This window comes from Lepidochelys kempii, chromosome 6, assembly GCF_965140265.1.
Source record: "Lepidochelys kempii isolate rLepKem1 chromosome 6, rLepKem1.hap2, whole genome shotgun sequence".
NCBI classification, from domain to species: domain Eukaryota; kingdom Metazoa; phylum Chordata; order Testudines; family Cheloniidae; genus Lepidochelys; species Lepidochelys kempii.
In genome coordinates, this window is record NC_133261.1 from 132,036,960 (window position 1) to 132,051,338 (window position 14,379).

Genomic DNA, 14,379 nt, shown 5'->3' on the forward strand with positions numbered 1-14,379 from the left:
ACAGTGTGACTGTGAGCATGTCTTGAATTTTAAAGTTAAAATATTTAATTATGTTTCATAAAATGTCCTAAGAAGCGGTTCAGCTTAATTTCTGCAGCTATAGCATGCTATCAAAAGTTATTTAAAAAGTTTAAACAAAAGCTTGAGGGCTGTTTTTGTAGTTCAAGAATATCTGCAACACACTTTAAAAAGCCACAGCCCTGCCAAAAACAACAAAAACAAAAATGACACCTCTCTGAAATGGAAAAAATGTTTGAATTCTGAAGTTTATTAAGTTATCCATTTTAAACTGTGCTGTCTCTAGTAAGCTTCTTTTCCTCAAAATGAAAAATCCGTTACAGCCTGCATGTGGTAAGTTGGCAGCGAATTCTAGTCTCTCTAAATTCCAAAGAGTCACTTAGCTATTTTGGTTTAAAATGGAACAAACAATTTTTTCAACTGGTTTATGGGGGAAGGTTGTTCGCTTTTGTGATACTATTCCACGTGTACACATGCAAGCATAGCAGTTCTGAAACTGAAATGGTTTCTACATTTGCTTTTGTCTTTATTAGCCAAAACACCAAAAGCCTAAATTTCATTTTAATTTTATGCACTGCTGCCACACAAACTATATTTAAAAGTTAATCCATAGATCAATTCCAAATCTTCATATTCAGGGGCTTAAAACCAGTCCATTGAAAAAACACAACAGCTTAAAACCTGACTTAAGATCTTTGCCCAGGAATGAAAGCTTTATAAATAATTTATAAGAATTAGTTTCTCTTTTGTTTAACTTGTAGATAATCATCTGGTTTGAGATGTATATCACTAAGATTAGTCTGTACAAGCCCAGATGCTTGAGTCTTCCACCAAGACTAGATCCATTTCTAATGAAAGTCTATGGGGAAACAACTTGCTACAAGTCTTTTGGAGCCACTGATTCAAACAGAATTAAAAACAAAAGTAAGAGACATCTCAATTTGCTACAGGACTATTGAAAATAATGGCATGAAACCCTCAATAATGATGTATAATAATGACAACACACAGCATTATATAGTGCTCATCTGCAACACTTTTCTATTAGCAATATTTGACTAATGAGGAAACTAATACAGAGAGGCTAAGTGATTTGCCCAAGGCTACCAAGAGTCTGAGTCAAATCTGGGATTGGAACTCCAGAGCCCTAGTTCCCAGTCCCCTGCTCAGACTACTAGACCAGACTCTTATCTGGATGAATTTACTACTTTTGAAAATTGTTAAACAACTTTGGAGCTTGAAGTTCAGATAGGAAGCACAATAGTGTACAGCACAGGACAAGCAATAAACCTAGAGCTGCCATGGCTGCCAGCTAAACAGAAGACATAGCTTGAAGAACAGAACTCAAGGCCTTCAGCTCCAATCACAAAGGCATCCACTCGTAGTGTCAACCACATAAGTAGAGCCTTGCGCGGATAAAAATTTGCATCCACATCTGACCCTCAAACATGATCTGCAGCTATCTGTACCCACAGATAAAGTAAAGTAGATATCAGCAGACTTGCAGAGCTCTAGATAAAATTTTGATCTGCATCCATCTGCAATCCACAAACCTGGTCCATGGATGCAGATATCGGTGGATATAAAGTAGATATCTGCAGGGCCCTACACATAAGGATACTGGGTTCCATACTCCATGAGGAAAACTAACAGGGTTAGCAACCCCTTTCAACCACCAGACTGTGAAAGTGTCAAACTGACAACTGGAGAACTAGCAGAGAAAAACCATATCCTTACTCACATTGTCCAATCTGTATGCCTCAACTCTGACTAGAGGAACAAGTTTTATTATCATAGGGATAGTTCGGCCCTCGTTCCCATTTAATCTGTGCTCTCTTTGTTGAGAAATGGCAACCAGGATGGTGGTTTTAGTGCACAGATGCTTTTTCTTCTCAGAACAAAATACAAGCTTATATCTAAAACTAATTTCAGAGAACACTGAACAGCCATCAGATGATGTGCATCATTACTGCCCTCACAGGACCCAATCACCAAGCCCCCAAGGAATTCCCCAACTTAAGAAAATCAGAAACGGAGGAGAGTTTCAACTGTATGTATGAACAATGAAGCTACATGAAAATTAAATATGTCTCATGTATACTTCTCTTCTGAACTGCTGCATAATGTTTAGGGCCCTACCAAATTCATGGCCACGAAAAACGCGTCATGGACCATGAAATCTTATCTTGTGTATGCTTTTACCCTATACTATACGGATTTCATGGGGGGAAGACCAGCATTTCTCAAATTGCGGATACTGACCCAAAAGGGAATTGCCGAGGGGGGGAGGGGGTGTCGCAAGGTTATTTTAGGGAGTTACAGTATTACCACCCTTACTTCTGCGCTGCCTTCAGAGCTGGGTGGCAGGAGAGCAGCGGCTGTTGGCCAGATACCCAGCTCTGAAGGCAGCACCCCGCCAGCAACAGTGCAGAAGTAAGGGTGGCAATACCATGCCATGCCATCCTTACTTCTGCATTGCTGCCTTCAAAGCTGGGCAGCCGGAGAGTGGCGGACGCTGACTAAGGGCCCAGCTCTACAGGCAGCAGCAAGCAGAGCAATACCATACCATGCCACTTTACTTCTGCACTGTTGTTGGCAGCAGCTCTGCCTTCTGAGCTGGGCTCCTGGCCAGCAGTCACCACTTTCCAGCTTTGAAGGCAGTGCCGCCGCCAGCAGCAGCGCAGAAGTAAGGGTAGCAATACCGCACAATGCCCCCCCCCCCCCCCCACACACACACACACAATAACTTTGTGATTACCCCACAACTCTTTTTTGGGTCAGGATCCCTACAATTATACCATGAAATTTCAGATTTAAATAGCTGAAATCATGAAATTTACCATTTTTAAAATCCTACGACTGTGAAATTGACTAAAGTGGACCTGACTAAAGTGGACCTAGAATTTGGTAACGCCCTAATAATGTTGCTGTACACTATTCGACAGTTGTCTTCCGCCTTCAAGGCGGCTGCTTTTCAGAACTGGGTGAAGTGTTCCACATTCTGTCTTTTACAGAGCAAAAGCTATAGTAACTTTATGTTATGCAAGGTTCAGTATACATGTTCTCCCACACAACAGATTCTTTAAGCGCAAAGTTCAGGTGACAACTACCAAAAATTAATTTTCCGGAAATCCCATAATGTAGTGTTAACCTCTTTAACCGTGACTGTGCAACTGGAAACAAGGAAAAGCAGATCAACTTGGGTCAGTGGGATTTATGAATCAGTAGCAGTTACTCCAGAAACAGTGCTATGCACATCACAGTGGAGGTCTTGATAAACTATATAAACAGAAGTCCTAATCTGGAATTGCAGTGGGCAAGAAAAATGTGCCAGCTTTTGCTAGGGAAGAATAAGGTACTGTGATGATTCAAGTTTCTCGGAACATCCCTGCAGGGGTTGTTAAGGCTGTGTGGTTGTTCTGTCTGGAAAGTCACCATTTCTACATTTCCTGGTTATGCATGGTGACTTTGGTTAATTCAAGTCTCACTTTCAGGAAGGATATGGAAAACAGAAGGTGAATGGGCAGGTCCAGCCTTAAGTCCTCCCTTGCCATATTTTGTGTGGTGGAATTTTCTTGTTTTATACAGACAGTGGAATTTGACAGGAATGAGATGAAGAGATTAAGTCAGTAGCTGCCCAATGCTTTATTAAATGACAGATTTTTAATACCCTTGCTGTGTTTGCAAGACTTAGTAACATTTGAGTATTGGTAGAAATGCAGTTAATTCAGAGGCTATGCGTAATGGCTATTTCTGACATTCCTCAGGAGCCATGTGATACTTGATCTAAATGCTCCTTCTCATGCCCAAAAGCTTCCCCACCTTTATTGAAAGGTGCACTATGCAAACATTAATTCCCCAAGACCAGGAACACATTTGAGTTGCACTACTGGGGCTGCCTCTGGCTCTAAGGAAGCCCCATGCCTGCTCCAAAGAGTTATTCCACCAAGACAACTGCACCATTACGCCAGGACTTTTGCTTAGGACAGTTAATTTCTGCTTCCTGCTAGATGGGTAAAATTCATCGGTGGATGTAACTCATCTGTAATCCTTCATGGATTCCCCCAGGCACATTGGTTCTGGAGGCGTGCCCATCCCTCCAACAGTGCTTCAGGCCCCCAGGACATACTTTCTCTCAGATCCCATCCCCCATCACAGCTTTACTTTCTTCCCCCAACTCTCTTTAATTATGAATGAGCAAAACACAGTTTTCAGACTGAAGGCAAGAGCACCCCACTGGGGATTTTTAGGAAATTACAACTCAAAAATTTCCAACTCATTCCATGCATGAAATTTGGTGGAAAAGTCCATATGGATCCAAAGGCATGTTACTAATTTTCAGCCTCTAAACAGGGGTAGCATTTACTTAGTATTTGTATTATCTTAGCACCTAGGAGTTGAAGTCATGGACTAGAACCCCATTGTTCTAGGCACTGTACAAACAGAACAAAAAGACGATCCCTGCCCTGACAGAGACAACAGATGGACACAGACAGATGGCGAATACAAGGAAACAATGAAACAATGTTGGCCAGTATATTAGAAGCTGATGGCTAGACATCAATGAAATGTCTTCAGAGATAGGCCAAGATTTTAGTTTGGACAGAAGGAGACATGTCTGGAGTAGAGAGATATGTACATCAACCTATTGACTGTAGTCGAATTTGTGTTTGCTGATGGGATTACGTAGAGAAAAAAGTGCAGCAGGCGAAGGAGAGGATGGAGAACAGAGCCCCCACAGAAAGTTGGGGGGTGGGGGTGCGCAGATGAGGAAGATCCACTGAAGGAGCAATTAGAAAAAGGAGAGAGGACAGGACAGTCATAGAAGCTAAGGGAAGTCAAGATTCCAAGAAGAGCATGGTTGACTGTACCAAAGACAACTGCAGGTTGAGTGTGGTTCTGAACTTTGGCAAGAGTGGTTTCGGTGAAATGCATGGGGCAGAAGCTAGATTGGAGAAGACAAAGTTGAGAAAAATTGTAAACAGTTCATTCATTGAAATGAAGGGGCGGTAGCTGGAGAAGCAAGTTGGGTCACGGGTAGGTAGTTTTTTGGTTTGGTTTATTTTTTAAATCGGAGAAACTAAATCCTGTTTGTATTGTGAAGGAAGAGAGTCAGAAGAGTGAAAGAACAAGGAGACTAATAAGGGAGGAGATGACAGTGGGCATGAGAGTGATCAGGAAATGCGTTAGGATGGGGCCACTGTGGCAAGTGGAGGGGTTACAGAAGGAAAGCAAACTTCTGTATTTGACAGACAAGGAGGAAGAGGAGAAAAAGAGAGCTGTAGGAGGAGGGCAAGGAAAGACAAACCTTTAAACCAAGACTGGATTGGTCTACAACAGAACTCTAGGCTAGCTCAAACAGAATGTATAGGCTTAAGTCAAGAATTATTGGGTAATGCTCTCTGGTATGTATTATGCAGGAGACCAGACCAGATGATCATAACGGTCCCTTCTGGCCTTAAAATCTATTTATAGGCCTTGCAATGGGAACTGGATTGCAACCTTAACTATGGAGTGGCTGACAATGCTCTACAGCAGTTAAGATATTTTATATTCTTGGTGAAGAGTTTTGGTGAAACTGTGTCTCCTTGCTTCATGCCTTTTTTGGCTGGAATGCAAAGGAGAATGTCAGAGTTAATCCATCATGAAGTCAGAGTTTGCTTCCTTTAGTAGTCTCATGTAGTTTGTGTCAATGCCCTGCTCTGCAAGAGCTTTCAGCACTGCATTGATCTCCACTCTGTCGAATGCTTTTTCTTAGTCGATGAAGGCAATACATAAAGGGAATTTGTATTCCCTCGAGCGATCCAATAGCTGGCTTATAGTGAAGATATGGTCTATTATGCTGAAAATTCCTTCAAAAACCTGCCTGCTCTTCACAGCCTGCCTCAAAATGGTAATGAGGTAGATGAACCGGAAGGGTGGAATCAGAGTCAACAGAGAGCAGTTAAAACACCTTAGATTCGCGGCATGCATCCAATGAAGTGAGCTGTAGCTCACGAAAGCTTATGCTCAAAAAAATGTTAGTCCTTAAGGTGCCACAAGTACTCCTTTTCTTTTTTGCGGACAATGTTGTGTTGATTGCCGAAAACTCCAAACTATAGAAAATGCTGCAAGACCTCGACACAAAAAGCAGCCAAGTTGTACTGAAAATGATCTGCTCTAAAATGAAATGGGTGTGATCTGATGCCTTGCCAAAAGCCCAAGTAATAGTCAAGGGAGAACAGACAGAAGAAGCTGAACAATAAGTCTATTTGGGCCAAGAAATTAACATGCGCCGTGATCAGGAAGGTCAACTCTTACGAAGAAAGCAAGCTGGTTGGTGTGTATTCAATTCTATCAAGGATGTCCTCCAAGGAAAAAAAACAACAAGGCAACCTCTAACTCAACAGTACTACCGGAAATGTTGTACATCAGCGAAACATGGTGCTGACAAAGATAGAGGAGCAACAACTATCTGTCACAGAAACAGCGATGGAAAAAAGAATTCTGGGGATTTCAATCTGCGACAGAGTCCCCAGTGAAGCAATGAGTGGAGTGCAGGATGTCGTTGTTGAAAGCAGGTACAGTAAAATGCGATGGGCATATAGCTAGGCTCACTGACAATCAATGGACTGCAGCTGTCCACGAGTGGTCCCCAGGGGAACTGAAACAACCACTCAGCCGACCTCCAAAGAGATGGGAAGATTTTATCGTGAAAAGGCATGGTCACACATGGAGAAGGAAGGCCAGGATAAGACAAGAATTGAAGACGTGTTGTGACTGGAGCAATCTATATGAGTGCTGAAGAACCGATCGATCAAGGTGATATTCTTGGTGTAAAATATTTTAATGGCATCCACCTAAATAAAGCAGCATATGGTCTTGGATATCTTCAAGAAATAGGCAACATCCCTGGTTATTCTAAAAATAAATTAACACCGTTTGCAGCTTTAAAACCAAAATATTTTGGCGGAGTTTCTCCTTTTTTACTTGATTGTTCTATGCTGTGTGGCTCTGCATATTTGAAATAACTGATTAGAAGAGGTATTTGTTCTTGAAAACATGGTCAGTACTGTACCAAAGAGAAGAAGCTATAGTAATAGAATATTAAGCTTATCTAGAGTCCAAAAGTGTGCTTGGCACTTTGCAACAATCAAAACTAAGTTGACAAAAGCGCAGATGGCTCCCCTATACAGTAATGTCACACAAAGACAGAGCAGGTGGTTTTGTTATCTTAAAGGGCAGTAGGGTAAATTTCCCTTCCAGACCCTGCTTCTAACACCAAGTGTGCTGCTGCACTCAGCCTGGTACAGGGCTTGGATAAAAGATGCTGTTAGAGTGTTAGCAAACATATTCTAACTAGTATGTTTGTAGAGTAATGTAGACAGGGCAATAAGCTCCCCCGTAGGCTTTAACTCAGCCAGCTTCGAATGTGTTAGACCTGTGCTGCTCACAAATTTGTATTCATGTAATTAGAGGTGTAATTTTATACTGATTTAGTTTAAATGTTGTAACTCATGTTACCCTTCTTAGCAGTCTGAACCTGACTTACAAGAATTTAGCTTGAATCTGTATATTTACAGCTACAAGTTGAACCCAACAAAAGTTTTAAAGTGATATAAGTAGTCCACAAAGAAAACCTGCACTGGTTTAAGTAAAATGATTTGTCAAACTGTGGCAACTTGTGCACAGGCAAGCGCTTTAACACAGACTACACAACATGCCCTGGTCTACACCTAAAACGCCGAATGACCTAGCTACATCACTCAGGGCTATGAGAAATTTCACACCCTGAGGGATGTAGTTAAGCCAACCTAAGCCAAATGTAGACACTGACACATCTATGAAAGAATTCTTCTGTTGACCTAGCTGCCAACACTTGTAGATGTGCAGGTTTACTTCAGAAACAGAAAAAACCATTCTGTCGCTGCACTAAGTGTCTATGCTACAGCAGTACAACTGCAGCCCTACAGCTGTGTCAATGTAGCATTTGTAGAGCAGACATACCCTGAGAACACATTAGTTTACACATTCCAGAAACACAACTTTTATCCTAATCTATACAAGTCTTGGGGGTTAGTAAACACCAAAAACGATGTAATGTCTCCTAAAAACTTTACCACCAGAGAGCTATGTATATTAAACATTAAACTGATTTCGTAAGTTTTCAGCTACTAAATGGCTCCGAAAGTTAATTTTTAAATGAGCTCAGCTCAAAGGAATGTCTCCACATTAATAGTTAAACATTATAGTTACACCAGAGGTCAGACACTCTAAATATTTTTCTATGATTTTTGTAGTTTGCAGTTTTATTTTTTATAAAATCAAAACCTAAGAATTAAGATTTATCCAAACATTTTTTCTTTTTGGTTTTCCAAGTCTTCAGAGAGTCACATCATAAAGAAGTAGAGCTGATCATCTTTTTCAGTTAGCAGACGATGTCCCCAAGTACAGAAAACAAATGGTCAATTCAGCAATGGCATGAGCACATGCCTCTTCACTGAAAAGCATGGAGTTCATGTATTTCCATCAAAACTGAATTTTCCCAAAGGACATGAACTCCCCCCCGCCCCCCAAGCATTTAGGACCTCATTGTATCAGGTACCAGAAAGCAAATAATAAAAAGAGTCCCTGCCCTAGGTTTCAGATAAAATGCAATTCAGACAAGAACAGGGGGTTGGGATATGAAAATGAGCTAACAATAAAATTAACAGTTTAGAGCAGCAGAATTCTTAGTTTATCTAAGCAGCCTAATATCTCAATGCTTAAAAGCAGCCTAGCAAAACTGGCAGTGTGTCAAAAGGTAAAGGTCCATCTACATTAGCAAAAAGAAAACGAGTACTTGTGGCACCTTAGAGACTAACCAATTTATTTGAGCATGAGCTTTCGTGAGCTCACGAAAGCTCATGCTCAAATAAATTGGTCAGTCTCTAAGGTGCCACAAGTACTCCTTTTCTTTTTGCGAATACAGACTAACACGGCTGCTACTCTGAAACCTGTCATCTACATTAGGAAACATTTTTTAACGGCAGTGGTTATGAAGAGGTTAAGACCCATCAGGTTTGAGTGAAATTAAGCATGGCTGTACTGATCCGCTCCTAAAAGTAACCATTACATAGTCTAACAGGAAAGAGGAGCTCATGGCTCTCTCAGTGAGTGGTCTTCCTAGTTCTCTCTCCTCTAAAGACCTGCCCTCCTCTCTCTCTCTAGGCTTCTCCCTCAAGGGGAGGCTTGTTATTGTCTTGCACTGGAACTCCAAGGAAGAGGGGTGGGGAGTACACAGCTACCCTTCACAATAAACATAAGGTTAAAAATAAAATTCTACATTCTTTACCTATTCCAAAGGAAAACTGATACAGCCCACACTTTGTCTTTAAGAGTATTCAGATACAAAGGATTTATAGGACAAGTTTAAAGAGGAATGGCACACTTCTAATGCATCAGACATTGATACCTTCTGTCACCAAGTGAAGCAATGGTTAGATGGGAAGGGGTATGATTAATGACTATAAACACAAGCCTGGGCTGAGTTAGTCTAATAGTGGACAAGGAAGACTGCTACTCCCAGAATCAGGGCCTACTCACATTTTGCTTTAGGTCTATCCTGAGAAAGTCTGTCTAGTTTTTGTCAACAGGCAAGTTGGGAGTTTGTTTCAACAATTAAAACATACTAAGTACTAGGTTTCAAAGTAGCAGCCATGTTAGTCTGTATGCATAAAAAGAGCTACAGCTTATGCTCTAATAAATTTGTTAGTCTCTAAGGTGCCACAAGTACTCCTTTTCTTTTTACTAAGTACTAGGCATGTAAAAAACATTTAAAAACAGTAACCATGTAACCGATTAAAATTCTATTGGTTACACGGTTAAATGTTTACCCAGGGAACTAGGCACGCAGGGGGTGCTGCAGCACCCCCATGTTTTACGCAGGACTCCTGTGCTGCCCCCACGCCCAGGGATCCCAGCTGCCAGCCCCACATCAGGGTCTCTGCTGCTACCCAGCACCCGAGCTCTGGGCCCCTTGCCTGTGGCTCTGCTGCTACCCAGCATCCCAGTGAGCCTGGGGTCCCAGCAGCCAGGACAAACCACGAGTGCAACAGGATGCCAGGCAGCAGCAGGGTGGCAACTAGGACCTCGGGTGAGGGACCAGCAACCAGGATGGACTTTGGCGGCCCAGAGGGACTCCGGACACACGGGGCGGAGTTTAACCATTAACAGAAACCAATAAGCATCAGGCTTATCGGTTAACCATTTAATACAGTTCTTAGTAGAGATGTGAGAGTTTAATAATGGGCACTTTCCACAGACGACAATTCCAAAATCTCACAAATATCAACATACTCCCCTTAACCCGCACAAATAGTGTTGGAAACTGTTTGCCTTTTAGTGAAGACTGAGACAAATCCTTTTCAAAACCATTACAAGACACACACAAGACATCATGCTCTATCAATTCTAGCACAGTTTCTGTAATTGTGTGGATAACAATATGACACTTTCTATACTAGTGGTTGAACTGTACCCAGCACTTCACTCAGAAAGTGGCTAAATGAAGCAGATCTGGCTTGCATGTTGTGATTATGTGTATCTAGTTTAGCAATAGACTTTTCAGAATAACCAGAATTTGGATGCTAACTTTTATTCTGGCAAGTACTTAGCAGTGTATGGGTACAATGTTACGTGGGGAAGAGTTACATTTTAATGTAAAGGTTATGATTAAGGAATTTTCTGGTTATTCAGCCACCCTTCAAGTAAGAGTGGACAAGGGGCACATGGGATTACCAGAGGCAGAGTGCGACTGACAAAATCTTCAAATTCAAACACCTCAAAGTCATCACTCTGCCTTACAGACAACTACAACATAAGAATAGACAGACTATAAAATGAAAGTGAGGCAGACAGTTCTAAGTCACAGGTAGGGGAAAGACAGGAACAGAAAACATTTCCAGAGGGGACTGGGTGTCTCTGAGAAAAGTTTAGGAGATACAGAACATTCCATTTTTAAAACAAAAATGAAGTTCAAATACAGTCCTACAGGCTGCATCTTCACTCCGGAAGATAATCCTGTCACACTAACCACAGAAATCTGAACAGCAGTAGTGAAGGCAAGTAGAGTCTTTATTTTCACTGAACGGCTCCTTGGCAAAGCCTTGAGCAGCAAGAGTAATGGAGCTGTCTGCAAGCTCATGGAAGATGTAGAGCAATGTAATATCATGTTCGGATTTTGCAACCCAAAGGCTAGAATTTGGATGCCTAAATCGCATTATGGATCTAGCCCCAACTGCCACTTAGCCCAAAATTCAGATCCTCAAAACCCCCACTCAGCTTCCAGCTAACCCTTGTAGGTACTGAAGTCCCCAGGCACCCATGTTTCTTTTAGGCATCTAAAAATCTGCCACTGGCCACGCGCAAAGCGACCTCAGTCCTGATGCCCACGTGCCACGCTCACGCCCAAGCCCCGACAGGATCCTCCAGCTAGGCATTCCTCTATTTCACCTGCAGGGCCCAATGCAGAAGGTATTCTCAGAAGCTACCTAACAGATCAGGCCCTAAACCTAAACAAAGTGACAGCACTGGAGGAGGAAAAGGTGGCCTCCTGATAACCTTTAGCCCAGCATTGAGAGTGCTCATCCAGGATATGGAAGTCCTGGATTCAAATACCCCCTTTGTCCAATTTGGAGCTGGGATGTGAACCTACCTGTCTGGAGAGTGCACTAACAACTGGGCTATGAGATATGCTGGGGTGGGTCCCCCAATCTCTTCTGTTGAAGCCATTCCACTTCATGTAAAACACTTAAATACTCACTGGAACAGAGAATTGAAGGTGGATCTCCCACAGGCTAGGTGAGGGTCCTGACCACTCAGCTAGCTACTGAGTCAGCCTCACTCTGTCTCTGGATCAGTGAACATATATGAAAAGTGAAATGGCTTCAGCAGGAGAGACAGAGACCTCCCCACACCAGAATATTCCATAGGTAGGCTTGGCAGAAATTTTTTTAATAATTTCAACAAATATTGATATTTTATAAGCATAATTTCTATTTGTACCATTGAAATTTTCACTTGGGCAAAATCATGGGACTTAAGCATTTTTTATGTTTATCAATTTACATTTTCACTGTTGTGGGAAATTATAAGGGTCAGAATTATTTAATGACAGCAGACATTGAGATTAAAAAAAAGTTACAGCTTTATAACCATTAAAACAAACTGACAACATCACATGTCCAAATATACAGAGTAAATATAATTAAAATCAAACTCAAGTGCTCGCAGTTATTACTGAAAGAAATATTTTTTAATGAGTCTGTGTGTCCGACGAAATTGACATTTACAATAACCAATAAAAATCTAATCCTTCCAAGCCTATCCATAGGCTAGTGGTTAAGACACTCCAAAGATCCAGGTTCAAATCCCTGTCCACAACAGACGGGGGGGGTGGAGGGTATTTGAATCCAAGTCTCCCACATCTTGGGTGAGTGATCTGAATGCTGGGGTGAATGTGCTAAATGGAAGAAGGGGGCATCACCTGTCTTTTTTTTTTTTCTCCCTAGCAAGAAAGGTCTTAGGCACGTAACTCCAGGAGATGTGAATTCCAGATGGAGGTAGGCCCCTAAGTCCCTTTAAGAGACCAAGCTTAGGCACATCTCACCCCAGTATTTCCTATTGGCTACCTTAGGCAGCTCAGTCCCCACTCAGCTTGCTAGCTTTTGTTGATCCCATTCTTAGGCACCTAACCCCCCCCCCCCCCCCGTGCATTATACAGAGAAGCTGGGCAGCTAACTCCGGGCTGAGGAGTCCATTGGCAGAAGGGTGCCTAAAATTAGGCACTGCAACACTGAGCCTAAGCCTCTTTGTCAATCCAGCCCATTGAGTTTTACATAAAACCTTATGTTCTGCAAAGACTGTTGGTGCAGCTGTAGGTTCCTCATCTGACACATACTTTTTCAAGTTCTAGTCTACGCATATTTTAGGTGTGCCAACACCAAGAGGAAAACAGTGCATTTAGCATGGTACAAGATGACATTATTGAGAAAGGTGGGATAAATAAGAGGAAAGTTTGTGCTAAAAATTAAAGGTTTCCTGCACAAGTTCTGTGTAGAAGAAGAAATTGTAGTGAACAATTCATTACCATCCGAGGCTGTTTCTCCAGGTCAAAACAAGCACACTGATGGGGTGGTGTGGGAAAATTTTACACCATTCCCGCCCATACTTTACTGATTCTGTGGTTAAATGGAGGCCTTTAGTCTCAAGTGTTGTCAATATGGCCACTTTTGCCCACTGTTTTTGTGAGTGGACCTCCCCTTTGAGGTCTCTCCCCAATCTACAGGCATCAAATATGTCCACTTTTGAAAGCACATTCACTTGAAAAAAATTGGAACCATTTCACAGCAACCAGTTGTGATGTCACGGAGAGGATTGTCTTTTCAAGCAGTGAACAAGAGGTAATTTCTGAAGTTCCATATTCATAAAAAGTTTCCTAATGTTAAAAAAAGTGAAAGATTTGTGACACTAATGTATACCATAGTATACAACTCGATTCAGTTTACAATTAGTACACTGTCAATTAGCAATTACCTACACAATTAGCATTAATATAATTGTTAGTCTCAGAAATGAGGACAAGAACTGAGTGAAATCTCTTCTAACCCGCAGAGATGGCAGGCCAGCATCGAAACCCTTACCTAGACTATCTGTTCTGTGGATAAATATATGACAGTAGTGCCCAGGACTGCCAATCTGAAAGTTTCATCACTTCAGATATTAGCACAAATATATACACACTGATTAAGGAATGTGCTTGTGCATAATCAATCTCCCCCTTTTTCAATTTCTCAGTGGTTCTATATCCATTATGTGGGGCAAATTAGTTCAGGGGAAAAGCTCAAGGTACTGAAACATATGAGCAAAATATAGAGCTTAGAATAGCTACATGACTGAAAATTAACTTATAAATGGAAAACATATTCAGTGGGGAAACTGTTTCAGTAAGACTGATTTTCTAACCAGCATTTATTATGAGTTAGCTTTCTAGATAGCAACCCATGCTAAAATCAAAACAACCTGTTTAAGAAGTTTTAGCAGAAAGGCAGACTTTTCATGAACATTCAGCAAATCATGAGAATGGAGGGCTGCCTAGTGCAGAACTAGAGGGGACTTCAGATGACCTTGGATAGGTCACTAATTTATGGATGATAAGCTCACATTCAGGGTTTGTCTGACAAGGAGAAGTGGTCAAATTTAGACTATGATTAGTGGGAGTGTATTAGCTATGTCTGACCTAAAACCTTTTCTACTCAATGCAGGCTCTCATAGGGTCAAATGCAACTCAGGTAACTACTGACATGACCTACACATTTAAATATTCTGTGGTTGAGCCTACTG

General features: G+C 41.6%; 1 protein-coding gene across 13 annotated transcripts in view; it reads right to left on the minus strand.

The window, feature by feature from the left end:
- The window catches only part of TOGARAM1 (TOG array regulator of axonemal microtubules 1), an 85,376-nt gene that overhangs the window by 68,612 nt on the left and 2,385 nt on the right, over window positions 1-14,379 (minus strand). The gene's annotated exons all lie outside the window — the stretch shown is intronic.